The sequence below is a fragment of the Oncorhynchus masou genome, chromosome 19, assembly GCF_036934945.1.
Source record: "Oncorhynchus masou masou isolate Uvic2021 chromosome 19, UVic_Omas_1.1, whole genome shotgun sequence".
NCBI classification, from domain to species: domain Eukaryota; kingdom Metazoa; phylum Chordata; class Actinopteri; order Salmoniformes; family Salmonidae; genus Oncorhynchus; species Oncorhynchus masou.
Genome location: NC_088230.1, coordinates 37,308,767 through 37,334,480, shown reverse-complemented (window position 1 = coordinate 37,334,480; position 25,714 = coordinate 37,308,767). Strand labels below are relative to the sequence as shown.

Genomic DNA, 25,714 nt, shown 5'->3' with positions numbered 1-25,714 from the left:
TTCCCCACTCTGTCAGACTGACTCAGACTGCCTTTCAGACTGACGCTGCGCCCCACTCTGTCAGACTGTCGTCAGACTGACGCTACCCCACTCTGTCAGACTGACGTTTTCACTGTGGATATGTCAGACTGACGCATTTGTACCAGTTTCCTCCAGCATCTTCAGAAGGTCCTTTGCTGTTGTTCTGGGATTGATTTGCACTTTTCACACTAAAGTCACTGTTCATCTGTCAGACTGAGACTCTGTCAGACTGACGCGCCCCACTCTGTCAGACTGGCCTTCCTGAGCGGTCAGACTGACGGCTGCCGTGGTCCCATGGTGTTGTAGACTGACGCGTCTGTTGTTTGTACAGATGAGACTGACTCTGCCCCACTAGACCTTCAGGCGTGGTGGCACACAGCAGATGTCCCACTTTGGAAATTGCTCCCAGACTGGATGAACCAGACTCTGTCAGACTGTCTACCCCAAGACTGACTCTTTTGTCAGACTGACTTTCCAGACATGATGTCAGAAACTCTAGGCACCCACTGTCAGACTTTGAACTCTGTCAGGCTTTCTGTCAGAATACATGACCACAGGTCAGACTGATCTCCCCCATTGAGACTCCAATGATGTCAATCTCCAGCTCCAATGATGTCTAATCAGAGGCTTCTAAAGCCATGACATTATTGTCTAGAATTTTCCAAGCTGTTTAAAGGCACAGTCCACTTAGTGTATGTAAACTTCTGACCCACTGGAATTGTGATACAGTGAAGTATAAGTGAAATAATCTGTCTGTAATAATAATTGTTGGAAAAATTACGTGTCATGCACACAGCAGATGTCCTAACCGACTTGCAAAAACAATAGTTTGTTTATCAATAAATTTGTGGAGTGTTTGAAAAACAAGTTTTAATGACTCCAACCTAAGTGTATGTAAACTTCGGACTTCAACTGGCCAACTGATTTGAAAATTCTGATTGGAAATGCAGACTGAAGTATCCGGGTTCAAACCTTTCAGTGCCGTGAGCGTCACACGGGCAGTATCGCAGCTTTCATTGATCTCAAAGAAACACACTGCCGGGATGTCTGTAGTGGGAACAACACACTGCCGGGATGTCTGTAGTGGGAACAACACACTGCCGGGATGTCTGTAGTGGGAACAACACACTGCCGGGATGTCTGTAGTGGGAACAACACACTGCCGTGATGTCTGTGCCGGGATGTGTAGGAACAACACACTGCCGGGATGTCTGTAGTGGGAACAACACACTGCCGGGATGTCTGTAGTGGGAACAACACACTGCCGGGATGTCTGTAGTGGGAACAACACACTGCCGGGGATGTCTGTAGTGGGAACAACACACTGCCGGGATGTCTGTAGTGGGAACAACACACTGCTGTAGGGATGTCTGTAGTGGGAACAACACACTGCCGGGATGTCTGTAGTGGGAACAACACACTGCCGGGATGTCTGTAGTGGGAACAACACACTGCCGGGATGTCTGTAGTGGGAACAACACTGCGGGGATGTCGGGGGAACAACACACTGCGGGGATGTCTGTAGTGGGAACAACACACTGCCGGGATGTCTGTGTCTGTGGGAACAACACACTGCCGGGATGTCTGTAGTGGGAACAACACACTGCCGGGATGTCTGTAGTGGGAACAACACACTGCCGGGATGTCTGTAGTGGGAACAACACACTGCCGGGATGTCTGTGTCTGTAGTGGGAACAACACACTGCCGGGATGTCTGTAGTGGGAACAACACACTGCCGGGATGTCTGTAGTGGGAACAACACACTGCCGGGATGTCTGTAGTGGGAACAACACACTGCCGGGATGTCTGTAGTGGGAACAACACACTGCCGGGATGTCTGTAGTGGGAACAACACACTGCGGGGATGTCTGTAGTGGGAACAACACACTGCCGGGATGTCTGTAGTGGGAACAACACACTGCCGGGATGTCTGTAGTGGGAACAACACACTGCCGGGATGTCTGTAGTGGGAACAACACACTGCCGGGATGTCTGTAGTGGGAACAACACACTGCCGGGATGTCTGTAGTGGGAACAACACACTGCCGTGATGTCTGTAGTGGGAACAACACACTGCCGGGATGTCTGTAGTGGGAACAACACACTGCCGGGATGTCTGTAGTGGGAACAACACACTGCCGTGATGTCTGTAGTGGGAACAACACACTGCTGTAGGGGATGTCTGTAGTGGGAACAACACACTGCCGTGATGTCTGTAGTGGGAACAACACACTGCCGTGATGTCTGATGTCTGTCTGTAGTGGGAACAACACACTGCCGTGATGTCTGTAGTGGGAACAACACACTGTAGTGGGAACGGGGATGTCTGTAGTGTAGCAGGGTCGTTACAGGCTGTAGTGAGAACAACTCTTTTCTGCAGCCACAACAGTATATTGGACATCCGTTCTTGACTGCTATCCAAATGGTTTGTGTTCATTGAAATTCAAGCATTGTGAGTGTTGATAACCAATACTCTATCTCTGTCTCTCTGTCTGTCTCTGTCTCTCTGCCTGTCTCTGTCTCTCTCTGTCTCTTCTCTGTATAGTTACTGGGACACAGCGTATGACAGTGATGTCATGGACAACAGAGTGGGACTGAACCTACTGTACACTCAGGTGAGTTCTGAACCCACTATATATGTATACATACACTATATTCTACACTATGTATACAACACATACATACATACATACATACATACATACATACATACACTACATACATACATACATACATACATACTGTATAACATACACTACATACATACATACATACATACATACACACACTACCATTCAAATGTTTGGGGTCACTTAGAAATGTCGTTGTTTTAGAAGAAAAGCAAAAAAAAAAGTCCATTAAAATAACATCAAATTGATCAGAAATACAGAGTCAGACTGTTCTTGTTCTGAGAAAGGAAGGCTATTCCATGCGAGCTATTGCCAAGACACTGAAGATCTCGTACAACGCTATGTACTACTCCCTTCACAGAACAGCGCAAACTGGCTCTAACCGGAATAGAAAGAGGAGTGGGAGGCCCCGGTGCACAACTGAGCAAGAGGACAAGTACATTAGAGTGTCTAGTTTGAGAAAAAATGCCTCAAGTCATCAACTGGCAGCTTCATTAACTATTACCCACAAAACACCAGTCTCAACGTCAACAGTGAAGAGGTGACTCCGGGATGCTGGCCTTCTAGGCAGAATTCCTCTGTCCAGTGTCTGTGTTCTTTTGCCCATCTTTATCTGTTCTTTTTATTGGCCAGTCTGAGATATGGCTTTTTCTTTGCAACACTCCCTAGAAGGACAGCATCCCGGAATTTGAATCTTGGATCTTCAACCAATGGCCCAATTAAAATATGTAGTTGTATCAAGTCTTAAAGGTATTTTAGCTCCAATCACAGACGACAGAACCCCCAGAACCCCCAGGAACCACCACTTCCTCACTAATAGTAATGCTTCTAACAGTCTACTGTCCTCATTTTTCAAATGTAATGTTATTTCCTGCTCCTTTTCTCCTCTCCTCCTCCTTCCCTGACCCCTCCTCTGCAACCCTGCTCCCTTCCATTATCCAATGAGGTTGTCAGGGAGGTGTGGCATCCTAAAGTCATGGTTGTGCCCCAAATGGCACCCTACTCTCAAATTACTGCACTACTTTTTACTATGGCCTGTAGTCCTCTGGTCCAAATTACTGCACTACTTTTTACTATGGCCTGTAGTCCTCTGGTCCAAATTACTGCACTACTTTTTACTATGGCCTGTTGTCCTCTGGTCCAAATTACTGCACTATATAGAGAGTAGGGTGCCATTGGCAACAGAGCTCGCCCTCTATGCAGACACACACACACACATTCAGCAGCAACAACATGCTGTTTTCTTACGCAGATTGCTGATTTGATTAGAATCTGCCTGCTGGCTGGCTGCTGGCTCAGCGTTCCATGTGTGTGTGTTTGGCAGGCTGTTGACTCAGTGTGGGCGCATAGCTAATGTTACGGGCCAAAGAATGCAATCTTTTCTTGGAAAGAGAATCAACTCGTGTGTGTGTGTGTGTGTGTGTGTGTGTGTGCTTGCCATTTTGTGCAACTTGTGTGTGTCATTTCACTTGTGTGTATGTGTGTGTTTAATTCAACTTGAACAAAACAACAGTGGAATAGTTTGTTTTGAACTTAAAATCCGAGAAACACATTTGTATTCTATGTAAAGCCTCTCCAAGAATGGTTTAGAGCAGAAAGGTGATTGTTGTCTCTCTCCTCTCCCTAGACGGTGTCTGACATAGAGAGAGGCTGGATCCTCGTTAACAAGGACCAGCACAGGCAGCTGAAATCACTGCAGGAGAAAGGATCCAAGAAAGAAGTAAGTATGGGCTGATCCTCGTAATGCAACACTGTCTCCTCCGGCTGTAACCGTGTCTCCTCCGGCTGTAACCGTGTCTCCTCCGGCTGTAACCGTGTCTCTTCCGGCTGTAACCGTGTCTCCTCCGGCTGTAACCGTGTCTCCTCCGGCTGTAACCGTGTCCCCTCCGGCCGTAACCGTGTCCCCTCCGGCCGTAACCGTGTCTCTCCTCCGGCCGTAACCGTGTCTCTCCTCCGGCCGTAACCGTGTCTCTCCTCCGGCCGTAACCGTGTCTCTCCTCCGGCCGTAACCGTGTCTCTCCTCCGGCCGTAACCGTGTCTCTCCTCCGGCCGTAACCGTGTCTCTCCTCCGGCCGTAACCGTGTCTCTCCTCCGGCCGTAACCGTGTCTCTCCTCCGGCCGTAACCGTGTCTCTCCTCCGGCCGTAACCGTGTCTCTCCTCCGGCCGTAACCGTGTCTCTCCTCCGGCCGTAACCGTGTCTCTCCTCCGGCCGTAACCGTGTCTCTCCTCCGGCCGTAACCGTGTCTCTCCTCCGGCCGTAACCGTGTCTCTCCTCCGGCCGTAACCGTGTCCCCCTCCGGCCGTAACCGTGTCCCCCTCTCCTCCGGCCGTAACCGTTCCCCCCTCCGGCCGTAACCGTGTCCCCCCTCCGGCCGTAACCGTGTCCCCTCCGGCCGTAACCGTGTCCTCCTCCGGCCGTAACCGTGTCTCCCTCCGGCCGTAACCGTGTCCCCTCCAATCTCTCCTCCGGCCGTAACCGTGTCCTCCTCCGGCCGTAACCGTGTCTCCCTCCGGCCGTAACCGTGTCCCTCCGGCCGTAACCGTGTCCCCTCCGGCCGTAACCGTGTCCCCCCCGGCCGTAACCGTGTCCCCTCCGGCTGTAACCGTGTCTGCCAGCTATCTAGTGGAGAAGAAGCTAACATTCCACACCTTGTACTCTTTGTCATGTCACAGGGATATTGTCATGCTGAAACTGGAAACGTTCTTTCCCAAACTTTTGCCACAAAGTTGGAAGTACAGAATCTTCTAGAATGTCATTGTATGTTGAAGCGTTAAGATTTCCCTTCACTGGAACTAAGAGGTCTGAACCATGAAAAACAGCCCCAGAACATTATTCCTTCTCCATCCAGCTCTACAGTTGGCACTAACCATTCTCCTGCCGTTTCCACTGCTCCAGAGTCCAATGACAGTGAGCTTTACACCACTCCAGTCGACACTTGGCATTGCGCATGGTGATCTTAGGCCTGTGTGCTGCTGCTCGGCCATGGAAAGCCATTTCATGAAGCTCCCGGCGAACAGTTCTTGTGCTGATGTTGCTTCCAGAGGCAGTTGGGAACTCGGTAGTGAGTGTAGCAACCGAGGACAGACTGACTGTCAGCAGGTGTGGCTGAAATAGATCCACTGATTTGGAGGGTTCTCCACATACTGCTGTATATACAGTGAATATCAAATGATTTTCCAGTGCTTCATGTTCTCTACGTCTCTCTCCAGTTCATTAGGCTGTGCCAGACGCTGAAGTACTTCGGCTACATACAGTTTGACCCGTGTGTGACAGACTTCCCGGAGAAGGGCTGTCACGCGATCGTCTCCGCTGGCAACAACGAACTCAACTTCCAGGTCAAGCTACCCAATGAGCAGATGAAAGAGGGAAGCTTCAAGGTCACGCGCATGAGGTGCTGGAGGGTTACTTCCTCTGTAAGTAACCCTCCCCCAAATTACGTTACTCTACGTTACTCCTCCCCAACATAAAGTTATTATATTCTCGTCACTCTAGAGTGATGGTGCTCCTAGACTGATCTATGGTTACTAGAGTGATGGTGCTCCTAGACTGATCTATGGTTCTCTATTCTCCTCTTCTCTATTCTCCTGTCCTCTTCTCTATTCTCCTCTTCTCTATTCTCCTCTTCTCTATTCTCCTCTCCTGTCCTCTTCTCTATTCTCCTCTCCTGTCCTCTTCTCTATTCTCCTCTCCTGTCCTCTTCTCTATTCTCCTCTTCTCTATTCTCCTCTTCTCTATTCTCCTCTCCTGTCCTCTTCTCTATTCTCCTCTCCTGTCCTCTTCTCTATTCTCCTCTCCTGTCCTCTTCTCTATTCTCCTCTCCTGTCCTCTTCTCTATTCTCCTCCCTCTCCTCTCCTCTTCTCTATTCTCCTCTCTGTCCTCTTCTCTATTCTCCTCTCCCTGTCCTCTTCTCTATTCTCCTGTCCTCTTCTCTATTCTCCTCTCCTCTATTCTCCTCTCCTCTATTCTCCTCTCTCTCTATTCTCCTCTTCTCTATTCTCTCTTATCTATTCTCCTCTTCTCTATTCTCCTCTTCTCTATTCTCCTCTCTCTCTTCTCTATTCTCCTCTCCTTCTCTATTCTCCTCTCCTTTCTCTATTCTCCTCTTCTCTACTCTCCTCCTCTATTCTCCTCTCCTCTATTCTCCTCTCCTCTTCTCTATTCTCCTCTTCTCTATTCTCCTCTCCTCTCTCTTCTCTATTCTCCTCTTCTCTATTCTCCTCTCCTTCTCTATTCTACTCTCCTCTATTCTCCTCTTCTTCTCCTCTCCTCTATTCTCCTCTCCTCTATTCTCCTCTTCTCTATTCTCCTCTTCTCTATTCTCCTCTTCTCTATTCTCCTCTTCTCTATTCTCCTCTTCTCTATTCTCCTCTTCTCTATTCTCCTCTTCTCTATTCTCCTCTTCTCTATTCTCCTCTTCTCTATTCTCCTCTTCTCTATTCTCCTCTTCTATTCTCTATTCTCCTCTTCTCTATTCTCCTCTTCTCTATTCTCCTCTTCTCCTATTCTCCTCTTCTCTATTCTCCTCTTCTCTATTCTCCTCTTCTCTATTCTCCTCTTCTCTATTCTCCTCTTCTCTATTCTCCTCTTCTCTATTCTCCTCTTCTCTATTCTCCTCTTCTCTATTCTCCTCTTCTCTATTCTCCTCTTCTCTATTCTCCTCTTCTCTATTCTCTCCTCTCCTCTCCTTCTCTATTCTCCTCTCTCTGTCCTCTTCTCCTCTTTCTCTATTCTCCTCTCCTCTTCTCTATTCTCCTCTTCTCTATTCTCCTCTTCTCTATTCTCCTCTCCTGTCTCTCTTCTCTATTCTCCTCTCCTGTCCTCTTCTCTATTCTCCTCTTCTCTATCCTCTTCTCTATTCTCCTCCCTGTCCTCTTCTCTATTCTCCTCTTCTCTATTCTCCTCTCCTGTCCTCTTCTCTATTCTCCTCTTCTCTATTCTCCTCTCCTGTCCTCTTCTCTATTCTCCTCTCCTGTCCTCTTCTCTATTCTCCTCTCCTGTCCTCTTCTCTATTCTCCTCTCCCTGTCCTCTTCTCTATTCTCCTCTCCTGTCCTCTTCTCTATTCTCCTCTCCTGTCCTCTTCTCTATTCTCCTGTCCTCTTCTCTATTCTCCTCTCCTCTATTCTCCTCTTCTCTATTCTCCTCTCCTCTCTATTCTCCTCTCTCTATTCTCCTTCTCTATTCTCCTCTTCTCTATTCTCCTCTCCTTCTCTATTCTCATCTCCTTCTCTATTCTACTCTCCTCCTCTATTCTCCTCTTCTCTATTCTCCTCTCCTCTTCTCTATTCTCCTCTTCTCTATTCTCCTCTTCTCTATTCTCCTCTTCTCTATTCTCCTCTTCTCTATTCTCCTCTCCTCTTCTCTATTCTCCTCTCCTCTATTCTCCTCTTCTCTATTCTCCTCTTCTCTATTCTCCTCTTCTCTATTCTCTCTTCTCTATTCTCCTCTTCTCATTCTCCTCTTCTCTATTCTCCTCTTCTCTATTCTCCTCTTCTCTATTCTCCTCTTCTCTATTCTCCTCTTCTCTATTCTCCTCTTCTCTATTCTCCTCTTCTCTATTCTCCTCTTCTCTATTCTCCTCTTCTCTATTCTCCTCTTCTCTATTCTCCTCTTCTATTCTCCTCTTCTCTATTCTCCTCTTTTCTATTCTCCTCTTCTCTATTCTCCTCTTCTAATCTCCTTCTCTATTCTCCTCTTCTCTATTCTCCTCTTCTCTATTCTCCTCTTCTCTATTCTCCTTCTATTCTCTCTCTCTCTATTCTCTCTTCTCTATTCTCCTCTTCTCTATTCTCCTCCCTGTCCTCTTCTCCTTTCTCTATTCTCCTCTTCTCTATTCTCCTCTTCTCTCTATTCTTCTCTCTCTTCTCATTCTCCTCTTCTCTATTCTCCTCTTCTCTATTCTCCTCTTCTCTATTCTCCTCTCCTCCTATTCTCCTCTCCTGTCCTCTTCTCTATTCTCCTGTCCTCTTCTCTATTCTCCTGTCCTTCTCTATTCTCCTCTTCTCTACTGTCCTCTTCTCTATTGTCCTCTTCTCTATTGTCCTCTTCTCTATTCTCCTCTTCTCTATTCTCCTCTTCTCTATTCTCCTCTTCTCTATTCTCCTCTCCTCTCTTCTCCTCTTCTCTATTCTCCTTCTCTCCTCTTCTCTATTCTCCTCTCCTCTTCTCTATTCTCCTCTTCTCTATTCTCCTCTTCTCTATTCTCCTCTTCTGGGATTCTCCTCTTCTCTATTCTCCTCTCCTCTTCTCTATTCTCACTCCCTCTATTCTCCTCTCCTTCTCTATTCTCCTCTCTTCTCTATTCTCCTCTCCTGTCCTCTTCTCTACTCCTCTTCTCTATTCTCCTCTTCTCTATTCTCCTCTCCTCTTCTCTGTCTCTATTCTCCTCTTCTCTATTCTCCTCTTCTCTATTCTCCTCTTCTCTATTCTCCTCTTCTCTATTCTCCTCTTCTCTATTCTCCTCTCCTTCTCTATTCTCCTCTTCTCTATTCTCCTCTCCTTCTCTATTCTCCTCTTCTCTATTCTCCTCTCCTGTCCTCTTCTCTATTCTCCTGTCCTCTTCTCTATTCTCCTGTCCTCTTCTCTATTCTCCTCAACTCTATTCTCTCCTCTATTGTCCTCTTCTCTATTCTCCTCTTCTCATTCTCCTCTTCTCTATTCTCCTCTCCTGTCCTCTTCTCTATTCTCCTGTCCTCTTCTCTATTCTCCTCTTCTCTATTCTCCTCTTCTCTATTCTCCTCTCCTCTTCTCTATTCTCTATTCTCTCTCTCAGGCTCTTCTCTATTCTCCTCTCCTCTTCTCAGCCACAACCTCTTCTATTCTCCTCTTCTCTATTCTCCTCTTCTCTATTCTCCTCTTCTCTATTCTCCAAGCTCCTCTTCTCTATTCTCCTCTCCTTCTCTATTCTCCTCTCCTTCTATTCTCCTCTCCTTCTCTATTCTCCTCTCCTGTCCTCTTCTCTATTCTCCTCTTCTCTATTCTCCTCTTCTCTATTCTCCTCTCCTCTTCTCTATTCTCCTCTCCCTTCTCTATTCTCCTCTCCTTCTCCACCTCCTCTTCTCTATTCTCCTCTCCTGTACTATTCTCCTCTTCTCTATTCTCCTTTCTCTATTCTCCTCTTCTCTATTCTCCTCTCTCTCATTCTCCTCTTCTCATTCTCTATTCTCCTCTTCTCTATTCTCCTCTTCTCTATTCTCCTCTCCTGTCCTCTTCTCTATTCTCCTCTTCTCTATTCTCCTCTTCTATTCTCCCAGTCTCTATTCTCCTCTCCTGTCCTCTTCTCTATTCTCCTCTCCTTCTCTATTCTCCTCTTCTCTATTCTCCTCTCCTCTTCTCTATTCTCCTCTTCTCTATTCTCCTCTCCTCTTCTCTATTCTCCTCTTCTCTATTCTCCTCTTCTCTATTCTCCTCTCCTCTTCTCTATTCTCCTCTCCTTCTCTATTCTCCTCTTCCTTCTCTATTCTATGTCCTCCTATTCTCTATTCTATCTCCTCCTCTATTCTCCTCTTCTCTATTCTACAGTCCTCCTCTATTCTCCTCCTCCTCTTCTCTATTCTCCCTCATTCTCCAGTTCTCTATTCTCCTCTTCTCTACTCCTCTTCTCTAGTCTCCTCTATTCTCCTCATCTCTATTCTCCTCTTCTCTATTCTCCTCTCTATTCCCTCTCCTTCTATTCTGGCTCCCTGTCCTCTTCTCTATTCTCCTCTCCTCTTCTCTATTCTCCTCTTCTCTATTCTCCTCTTCTCTATTCTCCTCTGACTATTCTCCTTTCTTTCTCCTCTTCTCTATTCTCCTCTACTAATTCTCCTCTCCTTCTCTATTCTCCTCTCCTTCTCTATTCTACTCTCCTCTTCTCTATTCTACTCCCTCCTCTATTCTCCTCTTCTATTCTACTCTCCTCCTCTATTCTCCTCCTCTTCTCTATTCTCCTCTAGCTATTCTCCTCTTCTCTATTCTCCTCACCTATTCTCCTCTTCTATTCTCCTCTTCTCTATTCCATTCTATTCTCCTCTCCTGTCCTCTTCTCTATTCTCCTCTTCTCTATTCTCCCCTCTGTCCTCTTCTCTATTCTCCTCTTTTTCTATTCTCCTCTTCTCTGTCCTCTTCTATTCTCAGCGGCTCTTCTCTACTTCTCCTCTAATTCTACTCTCAGCCTCTATTCTACTCTCCTCTATTCTATTCTCCTCCTCTATTCTGTCCTCTTCTCTATTCTCCTCTCTATTCTCCTCTTCTCTATTCTCCTCTCCTCTATTCTCCTTTCTCTATTCTCCTCTTTATTCTCCTCTTCTCTATTCTCCTCTTGGCTATTCTCCTCTCCTTCTCTATTCTCCTCTCCTTCTCTATTCTACTCTCCTCCTTCTATTCTACTCTCCTTCTCTATGTCTCCTCTTCTCTATTCTCCTCTTGTGTGCTTCTCCTATTCTCCTCTCCCTTCTCATATTCTCCTCTTCTTCTCTTCTATTCTCCTCTCAAAACTATTCTCCTCTTCTCTAAATTCCTCTTTCTCTATTCTCCTCTTCTCTAACTCCTCTTCTCTATTCTCCTTTCTCATTCTCCTCTTCTCCATTCCTCTCTCATTCTCCTCTTCTATTCTCCTCTTCTCTATTCTCCTCTCCTCTATTCTCTAAACTCCTCTCCTCTACTCCTCTTCTATGGATCCTCTTCTAAACCCAGCTCTATTCTCCTCTCTCTATTCTCCTGTCCTCTTCTCTATTCTCCTCTTCTCTATTCTCCTCCGGCTCTATTCTCCTCTTCTCTATTCTCCTCCTCTATTCTCCTATTCTCCTCCTCTATTCTCCTCTCCCTTCTCTATTCTCCTCTCCCCTTCTCCTCTCCTCTTCTCTATTCTCCTCTTCTCTATTCTCCTCTATTCTCCTCTTCTCTATTCTCCTCTTCTCTATTCTCCTCTTCTCTATTCTCCTCTTCTCTATCTCCCTTCTCTATTCTCCTCTTCTCTCTATTCTCCTCTCTCTTCTCTATTCTCCTCTTCTCTATTCTCCTCTCTATTCTCCTCTTCTCTATTCTCCTCTCTATTCTCCTCTCCTTCTATTCTCCTCTTCTCTCTCCTCTCCTCTTCTCTATTCTCCTCTTCTCTTCTCCTCTTCTCTATTCTCCTCTCCTTCTATTCTCCTCTCCTTCTCTATTCTCCTCTCCTTCTCTATTCTACTCTCCTCCTCTATTCTAAATCCCTCCTCTATTCTACTCTCCTCTATTCTACTCTCCTCCCTCTATTCTCCTCTTCTCTATTCTCCTCTTCTATTCTCCTCTCCTCTATTCTATTCTCCCTCCTCTCTATTCTCCCGGTCCTCCTTCTCTATTCTCCTCTTCTATTCTCCTCTCCTCTTCTATTCTCCTCTTCCGGCTTCTCTATTCTCCCCCTCCCCTTCTCTATTCTCCTCTCCTTCTATTCTCCTCTCCTCTCTCTATTCTCCTCCTTCTCTATTCTCCTCTTCTCTATTCTCCTCTTCTCTATTCTCCTCTTCTCTATTCTCCTCTCCTCTTCTCTATTCTCCTCTTCTATTCTCCTCTTCTCTATTCCCTCTCCTCTTTCTCTATTCTCCTCTTCTCTATTCTCCTCTTCTCTATTCTCCTCCTTCTCCGGCTATTCTCCTCTCCTTCTCTATTCTACTCTCCTCCTCTATTCTACTTGTCCTCCTCTATTCTACTCTCCTCTCTATTCTAAACTCTTCTCTATTCTCCTCTCCTTCTCTATTCTCCTCTCCTATTCTCCTCTTCTTCTCTCCCTCTCCTCTATTCTCCTCTCCTCTTCTCTATTCTCCTCTCCCCTTCTCTATTCTCCTCTCCTTCTCTATTCTCCTCTCTCTCTTCTCTATTCAAATTCTCACTTCTCATTCTCCTTCTTATTCTCCTCTCCCATGGATTCTCCTCTCATTCTCCTGTCCTCTTCTCTATTCTCCTCTCCTCTATTCTCCTCTCCTCTATTATCCTGTCCTCTCTATTCTCCTCCCCTATTCTCCTCTCCTCTATTCTCCTCTCCTCTATTCTCCTCTTCTCTATTCTCCTCTTCTCTATTCTCCTCTTCTCTATTCTCCTCTTCTCTATTCTCCTCTTCTCTATTCTCCTCTCTCTATTCTCCCCTTCCATTCTCCTCTTCTCTATTCTCCTCTTCTCTATTCTCCTCTCCTTCTCTATTCTCCTCTCCTTCTATTCTACTCTCCTCCTCTATTCTACTCTCCTCCTCTATTCTACTCTCCTCCTCTATTCTACTCTCCTCCGCTCAACTCTCCTCCTCTATTCTCCTCTTCTCTATTCTCCTCTATTCTATTGCAGATGAAATTCTATTCTCCTCTCCTCTTCTCTATTCTCCTTCCTTCTCTATTCTCCCTTCTCTATTCTCCTCTCCTCTTCTCTATTCTCCTCCCTCTTCTATTCTCCTCTCCTCTTCTCTATTCTCCTCTAGACTTCTATTCTCTCTCCTCTTCTCTATTCTCCTCTTTCTCTATTCTCCTCTTTCTCTATTCTCCTCTCCTCTTCTCTATTCTCCTATTCTCCTCTCTATTCTCCTCTCCTCTTCTCTATTCTCCTCTCCTTCTCTATTCTCCTCTCCTCCTCTATTCTACTCTCTCCTCTATTCTACTCTCCTCCTCTATTCTACTCTCCTCCTCTATTCTACTCTCTCCTCTCTATTCTCCTCTTCTCTATTCTCCTCTTCTCTATTCTCCTCTCCTCTTCTCTATTCTCCTCTCCTTCTCTATTCTCCTCTTCTCTATTCTCCTCTCCTCTTCTCTATTCTCCTCTCCTCTTCTCTATTCTCCTCTCCCCTTCTCTATTCTCCTCTTCTCTATTCTCCTCTTCTCTATTCTCCTCTCCTCTATTCTCCTCTCCTCTATTCTCCTGTCCTCTTCTCTATTCTCCTCTTCTCTATTCTCCTCTTCTCTATTCTCCTCTTCTCTATTCTCCTCTCCTCTTCTCTATTCTCCTCTCCCCTTCTCTATTCTCCTCTTCTCTATTCTCCTCTCCTCTATTCTCCTGTCCTCTTCTCTATTCTCCTCTCCTCTATTCTCCTCTCCTCTATTCTCCTGTCCTCTTCTCTATTCTCCTCTTCTCTATTCTCCTCTTCTCTATTCTCCTCTTCTCTATTCTCCTCTCCTCTATTCTCCTCTTCTCTATTCTCCTCTCCTTCTCTATTCTCCTCTCCTTCTCTATTCTCCTCTCCTTCTCTATTCTCCTCTCCTTCTCTATTCTCCTCTCCTTCTCTATTCTACTCTCCTCCTCTATTCTACTCTCCTCCTCTATTCTACTCTCCTCCTCTATTCTACTCTCCTCCTCTATTCTCCTCTTCTCTATTCTCCTCTCCTCTATTCTATTCTCCTCTCCTCTTCTCTATTCTCCTCTCCTTCTCTATTCTCCTCTTCTCTATTCTCCTCTCCTCTTCTCTATTCTCCTCTCCTCTTCTCTATTCTCCTCTCCCTTCTCTATTCTCCTCTCCTTCTCTATTCTCCTCTCCTCTTCTCTATTCTCCTCTTCTCTATTCTCCTCTTCTCTATTCTCCTCTTCTCTATTCTCCTCTCCTCTTCTCTATTCTCCTCTTCTCTATTCTCTTCTCTATTCTCCTCTCCTCTTCTCTATTCTCCTCTCCTTCTCTATTCTCCTCTCCTCCTCTATTCTACTCTCCTCCTCTATTCTACTCTCCTCCTCTATTCTACTCTCCTCCTCTATTCTACTCTCCTCCTCTATTCTCCTCTTCTCTATTCTCCTCTTCTCTATTCTCCTCTCCTCTTCTCTATTCTCCTCTCCTTCTCTATTCTCCTCTCCCCTTCTCTATTCTCCTCTCCTCTTCTCTATTCTCCTCTTCTCTATTCTCCTCTTCTCTATTCTCCTCTCCTCTTCTCTATTCTCCTCTCCCCTTCTCTATTCTCCTCTTCTCTATTCTCCTCTTCTCTATTCTCCTCTTCTCTATTCTCCCCTTCTCTATTCTCCTCTCCTCTATTCTCCTCTTCTCTATTCTCCTCTCCTCTTCTCTATTCTCCTCTCCTCTTCTCTATTCTCATCTCCTCTTCTCTATTCTCCTCTTCTCTATTCTCCTCTTCTCTATTCTCCTCTTCTCTATTCTCCTCTCCTCATCTTCTCTATTCTCCTCTTCTCTATTCTACTCTCCTCCTCTTCTCTATTCTCCTCTTCTCTATTCTCCTCTCCTGTCCTCTTCTCTATTCTCCTCTCCTCTTCTCTATTCTCCTCTTCTCTATTCTCCTCTTCTCTATTCTCCTCTTCTCTATTCTCCTCTTCTCTATTCTCCTCTTCTCTATTCTCCTCTTCTCTATTCTCCTCTTCTCTATTCTCCTCTCCTCTTCTCTATTCTCCTCCCCTTCTCTATTCTCCTCTCCTCTATTCTCCTCTTCTCTATTCTCCTCTTCTCTATTCTCCTCTTCTCTATTCTCCTCTTCTATATTCTCCTCTTCTCTATTCTCCTCTTCTCTATTCTCCTCTCTCTATTCTCCTCTCCTTCTCTATTCTCCTCTCCTTCTCTATTCTCCTCTCCTTCTCTATTCTCCTCTCCTCCTCTATTCTACTCTCCTCCTCTATTCTACTCTCCTCTCCTCTATTCTACTCTCCTCTCCTCTATTCTGCTCTCCTCTCCTCTATTCTACTCTTCTCTACTCTTCTCTACTCTTCTCTACTCTCCTCTCTATTCTACTCTCCTCTTCTCTATTCTACTCTCCTCTTTTCTCCTCTCCTCTGGGTAAACTGCCGAGCTCTACACCGTCATCGTTTTCATCAGACCACTTACCCTAATACATAGCCCTGACACACACACACAGATTCCCACCTATGTGTTATCTCTGTATCGACCCACTGCCTCCTCTCAGAGAGCCCAATCCTTTACTGTTACATGTATATATATATTGTTTCCCATCCAAATGAATGTAGCTATTTCTAAGGCATATTAGGGTGCAGTTCAGGGAAGGGCATACAGTATCACTGCAGTTTTATCTGTCAATCTTCTCCACCCACCTCTATAAATGTAGACTTCTCTTGAAGGGATAGAGATTGATCACATAATGAGTTCATCTGACTATAGCAGTGGTTTCTTTTTTGAATCCGTATCAATGTATTACAACAGACTATTAAAGAGGGAAACTGTGGCAGCAGTAGCATCCAGATGCTAACAGGGAACATTGTTCAGTTCTGCCTTTGGTACCACACAGCACTTTTAAGAGACAGTTGGAACTGAAACCAACCATCAAAAGCCCGTACATGGACCAGCGGCTGACCCGAACACTACTAAACCCAGCAGCTAACCCGAACACTACTAAACCCAGCGGCTAACCCGAACACTACTAAACCCAGCGGCTAACCCGAACACTACTAAACCCAGCGGCTAACCCGAACACTACTAAACCCAGCGGCAACCCGAACACTACTAAACCCAGCGGCTAACCCGAACACTACTAAACCCAGCGGCTAACCCGAACACTACTAAACCCAGCGGCTAACCAACACTACTAAACCCAGCGGCTAACCCGAACACTACTAAACCCAGCGGCTAACCCGAACACTACTAAACCCAGCGGCTAACCCGAACACTACTAAACCCAGCGGCTAACCCGAACACTACTAAACCCAGCGGCTAACCCGAACACTACTAAACCCAGCGGCTAACCCGAACACTACTAAACCCAGCGGCTAACCCGAACACTACTAAACCCAGCGGCTAACCCGAACACTACTAAACCCAGCGGCTGACCCGAACACTACTAAACCCAGCGGCTAACCCGAACACGACTAAACCCAGCGGCTGACTCGACCCCTACTAAACCCAGCGGCTGACCCGAACACTACTAAACCCAGCGGCTGACTCGACCACTACTAAACCCAGCGGCTAACTCGACCACTACTAAACCCGGCGGCTAACTCGACCACTACTAAACCCGGCGGCTAACCCGACCACTACTAAACCTGGCGGCTAACCCGACCACTACTAAACCCGGCGGCTAACTCGACCAATAAAAACCCAGTCCTTTGGGACTGTGGTGCTGGGACTGTTCTTGATACACACGGAAAACTGTTCAGTGTGAAAAATCCAACAGCGCTGCAGTTCTTGACACAAACCGGTGCGCCTGACACCTACGACTATGACTTTGTTTTCAAGATGGCCGTCTGACTGAAGTAAGTAGTTGACAGTAGAGCAGTAGAGTTGTCAGGCTACATACACCTTAGACATATAATCTACACACCACGGAGGTCAGCTCAGTCAGCAGTACATTTTTAATTTTAGAATGTTAAGTGTTAATGCAAAAATCATATCGCACCCGAATCGATTCTTTCCATATCGGAGCCTATGTATCCCGAATCGATTCGTTCCTCTGATCAAACCAAATTGCTGTGAATCAAACCAAATTGCAGTGAATCACACCAAATTGCAGTGAATCACACCAAATTGCAGTGAATCACACCAAATTGCAGTGAATCACACCAAATTGCAGTGAATCAAACCAAATTGCAGTGAATCAAACCAGATTGCAGTGAATCAAACCAGATTGCAGTGAATCAAACCAGATTGCAGTGAATCAAACCAGATTGCAGTGAATCAAACCAGATTGCAGTGAATCAAACCAGATTGCATAGAGTCAAACCAAATTGCAGTGAATCGTTTCAAAACTAAAACGTTATAATTCCTGTATCACATCGGAGCCTATGTATCTAGATCGTCTTGAAATGGGAAGATGCACATCCCAATGACCACCAATGGAAAGATGAGTCTCACAAACACGACGGTGTTTTTGCGTATGACACAAATGTCTGAAGGTGGATCCGCCGATCTGTCAACTTCTGTGTGTCCATCCAACCGGTTTGGGCTGCACACGAACAGTCGTTTTCCTCTAGAACACCCACAAGCCTTACGTACATATGGCAGTACTTTAGTGACAATAACAAAAAAGGACTTAGATCTCTGGAGTTTTATTAACACTTTATCTAACAGACACTTCAAAACATACTTGGACATATATGAATGTGTTTCCATAGGATAATAGCAGTAAGGGCAAATTCAATGTCTCATCAAATAATAAAAATGAAACAATTGCTGTCCCAACTGACCAACAGCAGACAAGATGACCCTTGGAGAGGCACTGTACAGACAGACTGCTATTGAGGGACCCTGTGTCCTGCCTCAAGGGGGGCTTGGCGGAACGCCCTGCCAACGAGGGGCGGAACGCCCTGCCAACGGGGGGCGGAACGCCCTGCCAACGGGGGGCGGAACGCCCTGCCAACGGGGGGCGGAACGCCCTGCCAACGGGGGGCGGAACACCCTGCCAGACGGGGGCTGACTGCCTGAACGGGGGCGGAACGCCCTGCAACGGGGGCGGAACGCCCTTTCTAACGGGGGCGGAAAGCCTGCCAACGAGGATGAACGCCCCTGCTGAGAGGGAGTGGAACGCCCTGCAACGAGGGCGGAACGCCCTGCCAACGAGGGGCGGAACGCCCTGCCAACGAGGGGCGGAACACCCTGCCAACGAGGGGCGGAACACCCTGCCAATGGGGGGCTGGGCAGAACATGTCTACAGACTGTCCACAGACTGCCTGATATTGTGTTGATGATGAGCAATAGGGATGACTGGATCATTAATTTCTATGAGGAGTTGGAAAGATGATGATGATGATGATGATGATGAAATCGTGTGTCTGAGCAGGGAGTGGAAGATGCAAAGACGATGATGATGCTTGACAGCCAGCCATAGTAACCCCTCCCCTTTACAGCAGGTCCCGATGAGCTGACGGAACATCCTCCACCTCCCCTGCTCCTCAGCCAAGTGTGAGGTGAAGTTGGAGCTGGCCTTGAGTACCTGATGAGCAAAGACCGCCTCCAGTGGGTCACCATCACCAGCCCACAGGTCAGAGGTTAGGTCTTTAGAGGTCAGGTCAATAGGGGTCTGTCTGGGGTCACAGAGAGTTTGTGACCTCTACTGATAATATATTAAATCTAGTGTCTCTGGAGTCACTGTTTGTGTCTCTTGTATCTAAAGCCCTGGTTTGTGTCTTCAGGCAATCATGATGAGCATCTGTCTGCAGTCGATGGTTGATGAGCTGATGGTCAAGAAATCAGGAGGCAGCATCAAGAAGGTCTGTGTGTGTGTCTGTGTGTGTGTGTCTGTGTGTGTGTCATTTTCCTGTGTGTGTCTATGTGTGTCATTTTCCTGTGTGTGTGTCTGTATGTGTCATTTTCCTGTGTGTGTGTCTGTATGTGTCATTTTCCTGTATGTGTCTGTGTGTGTCTGTGTGTCATTTTCCTGTATGTGTCCGTGTGTGTCTGTGTGTCATTTTCCTGTATGTGTCTGTATGTGTCATTTTCCTGTGTGTGTCTGTGTGTGTCATTTTCCTGTGTGTCTGTGTGTCATTTTCCTGTGTGTGTGTGTGTGTGTGTGTGTGTGTGTTATCTCTAACAGATGCTGAGGAAACGTCCCAACGGCTCCCTCCACCGGTCTGAAAGTCAGCAAGGTGTGAAATCGCCCCCTCCACTGGTGAGACATGGAACTGCACGGGGCTTGGATTAGAAAAAAGGCATTTTGTTAGCTTGAAATCCGGAACCTGTTTTGTGCTAACATTCCACTCCTTGTACTCCGTGTCATACCAAACATTTGGCTTGACAAGAAGTGGAATTATAGCTTAACAGACTGGAACCCAGGCTAACAGTTGGCTGTTTGAATTAGAAGGATCGGGTGTTTAGTTTTGTTTCCTATTGGAACGTTCACAACACATTTCATCTTGATATTCTGGTGTCACTCAGGCAGTTTAGAGTTTTGATTTGGGGGACTTAGTTGTGGAGGAATGTGACTGTTTTTCTGGGTGATTTGTGCTTCCAATGACGACTTTTATATTTGTGTGTGTGTGTGTGTGTGTGTGTGTGTGTGTGTGTGTGTGTAAAAATACAAAAACACAGTCATGGGAAGCACAAATAAAACAAATAAAACATCACAAATAACCCATATCTATAGCTAGATATAGATCTATAGATGTAGATAGGAAAGGTTTGGGTATTATGTGTATATTTATATTGTGTGTGTGTATGTCTTCCCTGTTAAAATAAAACAGGTTTTGAGATGTTTGACATTGTTTTTCCGTCTTGTCCTCTGCAGGACTCCCCTGACCCAGACCGAGAACAGATAGTCAAACTCTCAGTGAGTAACGCTTCTGCTTTCATCTCCAAAAGCCCTGGGTTGAATGTTGAGTCCAAAAATTACATATAGAATCATCATTATCAGTGAATCAGAATCATCATTATCAGTGAATCAGAATCGTCATTAACATCAGTGAATCAGAATCGTCATTAACATCAGTGAATCAGAATCGTCATTAACATCAGTGAATCAGAATCGTCATTAACATCAGTGAATCAGAATCGTCATTAACATCAGTGAATCAGAATCGTCATTAACATCAGTGAATCAGAGGATATCTATATAGTTTGCTTTAGGTGTCTGTTGCTCTTCTCTCTCTCCATATCTCCTCTCAGACCAAGCTGAGCTCTGTGTCACTCAGAGGGATCAGCGCCTCCAACTCGGCCAACGACGTCAGCGGCAACGATTTCCATGGCAACTACGCCTTTGAGGGGATCGGGGACGATGACCTGTAATATTCAACCTCCTCCTCCTGACTAACGCGACCCGCAAAGATTCCAAGCCGAGCTGAGCCAGGCAGAAATGGGTTTGTCTGGTTTGTGATTGTAGCCCTTCCCGTGGGTCTGCTACCAACCATATCTTCTTGTTTCATCCTCTTCATAAAAGGCTGCATCCCAAACGACACCCTGTTTACTTACACAGGGTGGCACTTTTGTGTCCCGTTGGCCATTTGGGACACAGACAAAACTATCTCAGTGGTTTCTCAACCTTTTTTGAACCGTGGCACACTTTAATGGGTGATAAAAATGTATTCGGCACACCTAAAATATCCCTATTCATTTTTGTCGGGGTTGTGATAATGACCTCCATCTGACCTGAAACATACTGCAAATCATCTATTTTCTGTGACAAATGTGTTTTATAGATTAAATAGGGTTAATTTGAACTGTTTTCATAGTTCCTTACTCATGATGGTTAATTTGTGTGTACCCCTTTAAGAGAACCCACAACTCTGCACTATAATTTGTATTCTTTCTTTCTGGTAAAATAGGTCTTTAATTGTTAAAGGTTTGAGCTACAGACGAGTGGTTTTCTGCATTGTAACACAGACACAAGCCATAAGAAATGACTGACTTTGGCTAAGCCTAACCAGACTTGCCTCTGTACTCATGGCTTTCACTGTCTCTCCTCTTGTTCATCAATCAGCTCATTGTTTCTCCCATGTTGTCAATAATATTTAGAGAGAAAAAAATCTCAAACTGCAGTCTTAAGCTGAAAGTGGTTTAAACGAGGACCTTTTCAACTGTCATTTTGAACGTGTTATTATTATCATCATAATAACGGATGTTTTGCACTTCTCCACCGCGTTCTAGACTTATGTAACAGTATTCATAGATTTACATTCTTTGCGTAATTCTAAAAAGGAGGCTCGTTTTTCAATCACAAAGTGTCATTCTGTGTTTTCTTTTAGTGTGTTTATTCTGTCACATCAGAAATCCAAGGTAGAAACCAGAACCCGATTTTGTTAAAAGGGTGTCAGATCTCTCTGTCTCTCTCTCACTCAGAGCTGTGTTTTCTTCAGATGGGTCTTCTGCCTTTTGACAACCAAGACGAGACAGAAGTCCGACAGAAAGGCATTAGCACAGTGATGATGAAAGCTGGCGAACCAAATGAGCCGTATCTGTTTAGAAGTGTGGAAAATAAGTTGTGTTATTAATTTTGGAGGTACTGCTTAGTGACATTACTTATACACACAATATAACTGTTCAAATTTGCCAAAAAAAAGAAGTGTTTTTCAGGAACGTATTTTGAAGGGTATAATTGTGTTATTGATCTCTCTTGTTGTAGTGAAGGTTCGTGGGGAGGTTAGACTACACAGGTTGGTGACTACAATGCTTGGGCATATTTCTTGTAAGATTTATAATACAAGGCCTTAATTTTGCCTGTTGCCATTGGTCAACTTACCAACCATTCTTTCAGTCTTAGCCAATGGGAGCTCGCCAGATAGATTCTTGCAGAAGGAGACGTCGTTTGATTGGTCGGTCGGTTCGGCCGAACTGATAATTTTGCACAGTGTTATGCCGCGTTCACGTACTAGTGGGAATTAGAAAACCTCTGAAATGGCTGACTTGTTTGTAGTTATACACGGGCTGCGTTCAACCAGTTAGCAAGTCGCACATGTCAGAGTTTCCTTGTTCTGACCAGCACTTGAATGTGGCAATACAGATGGACGACAAACATCATGGGCTTAGTCTCAAGGGCACCCTATTCCCTATATAGTGCACTACTTTTGACCAGTGGTGTAGGGAGTAGGGTGCCTTTTGGGACCTACCAATATAATATTTCCAAGGGGGTTTGTGAAACTCCCATCCGTGATTTCTTCGTTTCCCCCCCCCCCTTTTTTGTTTTAGACAAAAAAACATGGCTGTTTTAAGGTGTCTCATAAAAGCCAAAAGTATAGTTTACTAACGCATTTTGCACAAAATAAACATTAAAAAATCATGGTATGAAGTCACTTTGTATAAGAAAAAATCATTGAACTAATACCTGTATCATCCACAGTTTATTACAGAGCCATATATTTAGAGATTTAGGCCAAATACTATGTTTTATATTGTTATAATTCTAGACATTCAGGTACATAGCATTGTATAAATATTCCCCATGTAACATTAATGGTTTGCTAACATGGCTGTTATAGAATGTTGTAGTGTCATGTTAATGGGGTTCTAACATGGCTGTTATAGAATGTTGTAGTGTCATGTTAATGGGGTTCTAACATGGCTGCTATAGAATGTTGTAGTGTCATGTTACTGGGGTTCTAACATGGCTGCAATAGAATGTTGTAGTGTCATAATGGGGTTCTAACATGGCTGTTATAGAATGTTGTAGTGTCAAGTTACTGGGGTTCTAACATGACTGCTATAGAATGTTGTAGTGTCAAGTTACTGGGGTTCTAACATGGCTGCTATAGAATGTAGTGTCATGATAATGGGGTTCTAACATGGCTGCTATAGAATGTTGTAGTGTCATGTTAATGGAGTTCTAACATGGCTGCTATAGAATGTTGTAGTGTCATGTTAATGGGGTTCTAACATGGCTGCTATAGAATGTTGTAGTGTCATGTTAATGGGGTTCTAACATGGCTGTTATAGAATGTTGTAGTGTCATGTTACTGGGGTTCTAACATGGCTGTTATAGAATGTTGTAGTGTCATGTTAATGGAGTTCTAACATGACTGCTATAGAATGTTGTAGTGTCATGTTACTGGGGTTCTAACATGGCTGCTATAGAATGTAGTGTCATGATAATGGAGTTCTAACATGGCTGCTATAGAATGTTGTAGTGTCATGTTAATGGAGTTCTAACATGGCTGCTATAGAATGTTGTAGTGTCATGTTAATGGGGTTCTAACATGGCTGCTATAAAATGTTGTAGTGTCATGTTAATGGGGTTATAGAATGTTGTAGTGTCATAATGGGGTTCTAACATGGCTGCTATAGAATGTTGTAGTGTCATGTTAATGGGGTTCTAACATGGCTGCTATAGAATGTTGTAGTGTCATGTTAATGTGTTCTAACATGGCTGTTATAGAATGTTGTAGTGTCATGTTAATGGGGTTCTAACATGGCTGCTATAGAATGTTGTAGTGTCATGTTAATGGGGTTCTAACATGGCTGCTATAGAATGTCGTAGTGTCATGATAATGGGGTTCCAACATGGCTGCTATAGAATGTTGTAGTGTCATGTTAATGGGGTTAACATGGCTGCTATAGAATGTTGTTCTAATGGGGTTCTACATGGCTGTTATAGAATGTTGTAGTGTCATGTTAATGGGGTTCAACATGGCTGCTAGAATGTTGTAGTGTCATGTTAATGGGGTTCTAACATGGCTGTTATAGAATGTTGTAGTGTCATGTTAATGGGGTTCTAACATGGCTGTTATAGAATGTTGTAGTGTCATGTTAATGGGGTTCTAACATGGCTGCTATAGAATGTTGTACAGTGTCATAATGTAGTGTCATGTTGGAGTTCTAACATGGCTGTTATAGAATGTTGTAGTGTCATGTTAATGGGTTCTAACATGGCTGCTATAGAATGTTGTAGTGTCATGTTAATGGGGTTCTAACATGGCTGCTATAGAATGTTGTAGTGTCATGTTAATGGGGTTCTAACATGGCTGTTCTAACTAGAATGTTGTAGTGTCATGTTAATGGGGTTCTAACATGGCTGCTATAGAATGTTGTAGTGTCATGTTAATGGGTTCTAACATGGCTGCTATAGAATGTTGTAGTGTCATGTTAATGGGTTCTAACATGGCTGCTATAGAATGTTGTAGTGTCATGTTAATGGGGTTCTAACATGGCTGCTATAGAATGTTGCAGTGTCATGTTAATGGGGTTCTAACATGGCTGCTATAGAATGTTGCAGTGTCATGTTAATGGGGTTCTAACATGGCTGCTATAGAATGTTGTGTCATGTTAATGGGGTTCTGTCATAGAATGTCGTAGTGTCATGTTAATGGGGTTCTAACATGGCTGTTATAGAATGTTGTAGTGTGGTTCTAACATGGCTGCTATAGAATGTTGTAGTGTCATGTTAATGGGGTTCTAACATGGCTGCTATTGAATGTTGTAGTGTCATGTTAATGGGGTTCTAACATGGCTGCTATAGAATGTCGTAGTGTCATGTTAATGGGGTTCTAACATGGCTGCTATAGAATGTCGTAGTGTCATGATAATGGGGTTATAGAATGTTGCAGTGTCATGTTAATGGGGTTCTAACATGGCTGCTATAGAATGTTGTAGTGTCATGCTAATGGGGTTCTAACATGGATGCTATAGAATGTCGTAGTGTCATGTTAATGGGGTTCTAACATGGCTGCTATAGAATGTTGTAGTGTCATGTTAATGGGGTTATAGAATGTTGTTCTAACATGGCTGTTATAGAATGTTGCAGTGTCATAGAATGTTGTAGTGTCATGTTAATGGGGTTCTAACATGGCTGTTATAGAATGTTGTAGTGTCATGTTAATGGGGTTCTAACATGGCTGTTATAGAATGTTGTAGTGTCATGTTAATGGGGTTCTAACATGGCTGCTATAGAATATTGCAGTGTCATAATAGGGTTCTAACATGGCTGTTATAGAATGTTGTAGTGTCATGTTAATGGGGTTCTAACATGGCTGCTATAGAATGTTGTAGTGTCATGTTAATGGGGTTCTAACATGGCTGCTATAGAATGTTGTACTGTCATGTTAATGGGGTTCTAACATGGCTGTTATAGAAAGTTGTAGTGTGGTTCTAACATGGCTGCTATAGAATGTTGTAGTTTCATGTTAATGGGGTTCTAACATGGCTGTTATAGAATGTTGTAGTGTCATGTTAATGGGGTTCTAACATGGCTGCTATAGAATGTTGTAGTCATGTTAATGGGGTTCTAACATGGCTGTTGTAGTGTCATGTTAATGATGTTCTAACAGGTTGTTGTGTCACCCTCAATGTCCCAACTTTCTAAACACATGGCTCTGATTTATTGTAATCAACCCTATTCCAAACTGTATAAAATATTAGATTTAAAAAAAAGTACATTTATCATTGTTTACAGAGTTGTTGGGGGAAATTAGTTAAATTAAGTGTTTTACAAATCCCACGTCTTATTTTGAAGAACAAATGTTTTTTTTTTTTTGGGGGGGGGGGTGGAACATTTGGTAAATTTCAATGTTGTTTTTGGAAATAAACAATGTGGCAATCAGAGAAAATGATTATGATGGTGTATCGTTAAAATGGAGATTAATCTGTATTTAAAAATAAAAAAGTATTTCCACCATTTTGTTAACCATTCCACAGGAATTCTCTCAAGTGATTCCCATTTATAAGCTTCAACATAACATAACCACCAGGCTTTCCCTCTTGTTGACTTGTGTTAACAGACTATAATAAATAGCCAACTCGTGAAAGTTGACAGAGGAAGCTACAGGAAGATA

General features: G+C 44.4%; 1 pseudogene; it reads left to right on the top strand.

Annotated features, from left to right (window-relative positions):
* The window catches only part of LOC135506242 (sorting nexin-17-like), a 44,694-nt pseudogene extending 21,211 nt beyond the window's left edge, over positions 1-23,483 (top strand).
* The last annotated feature ends 2,231 nt before the right edge of the window (positions 23,484-25,714 follow it).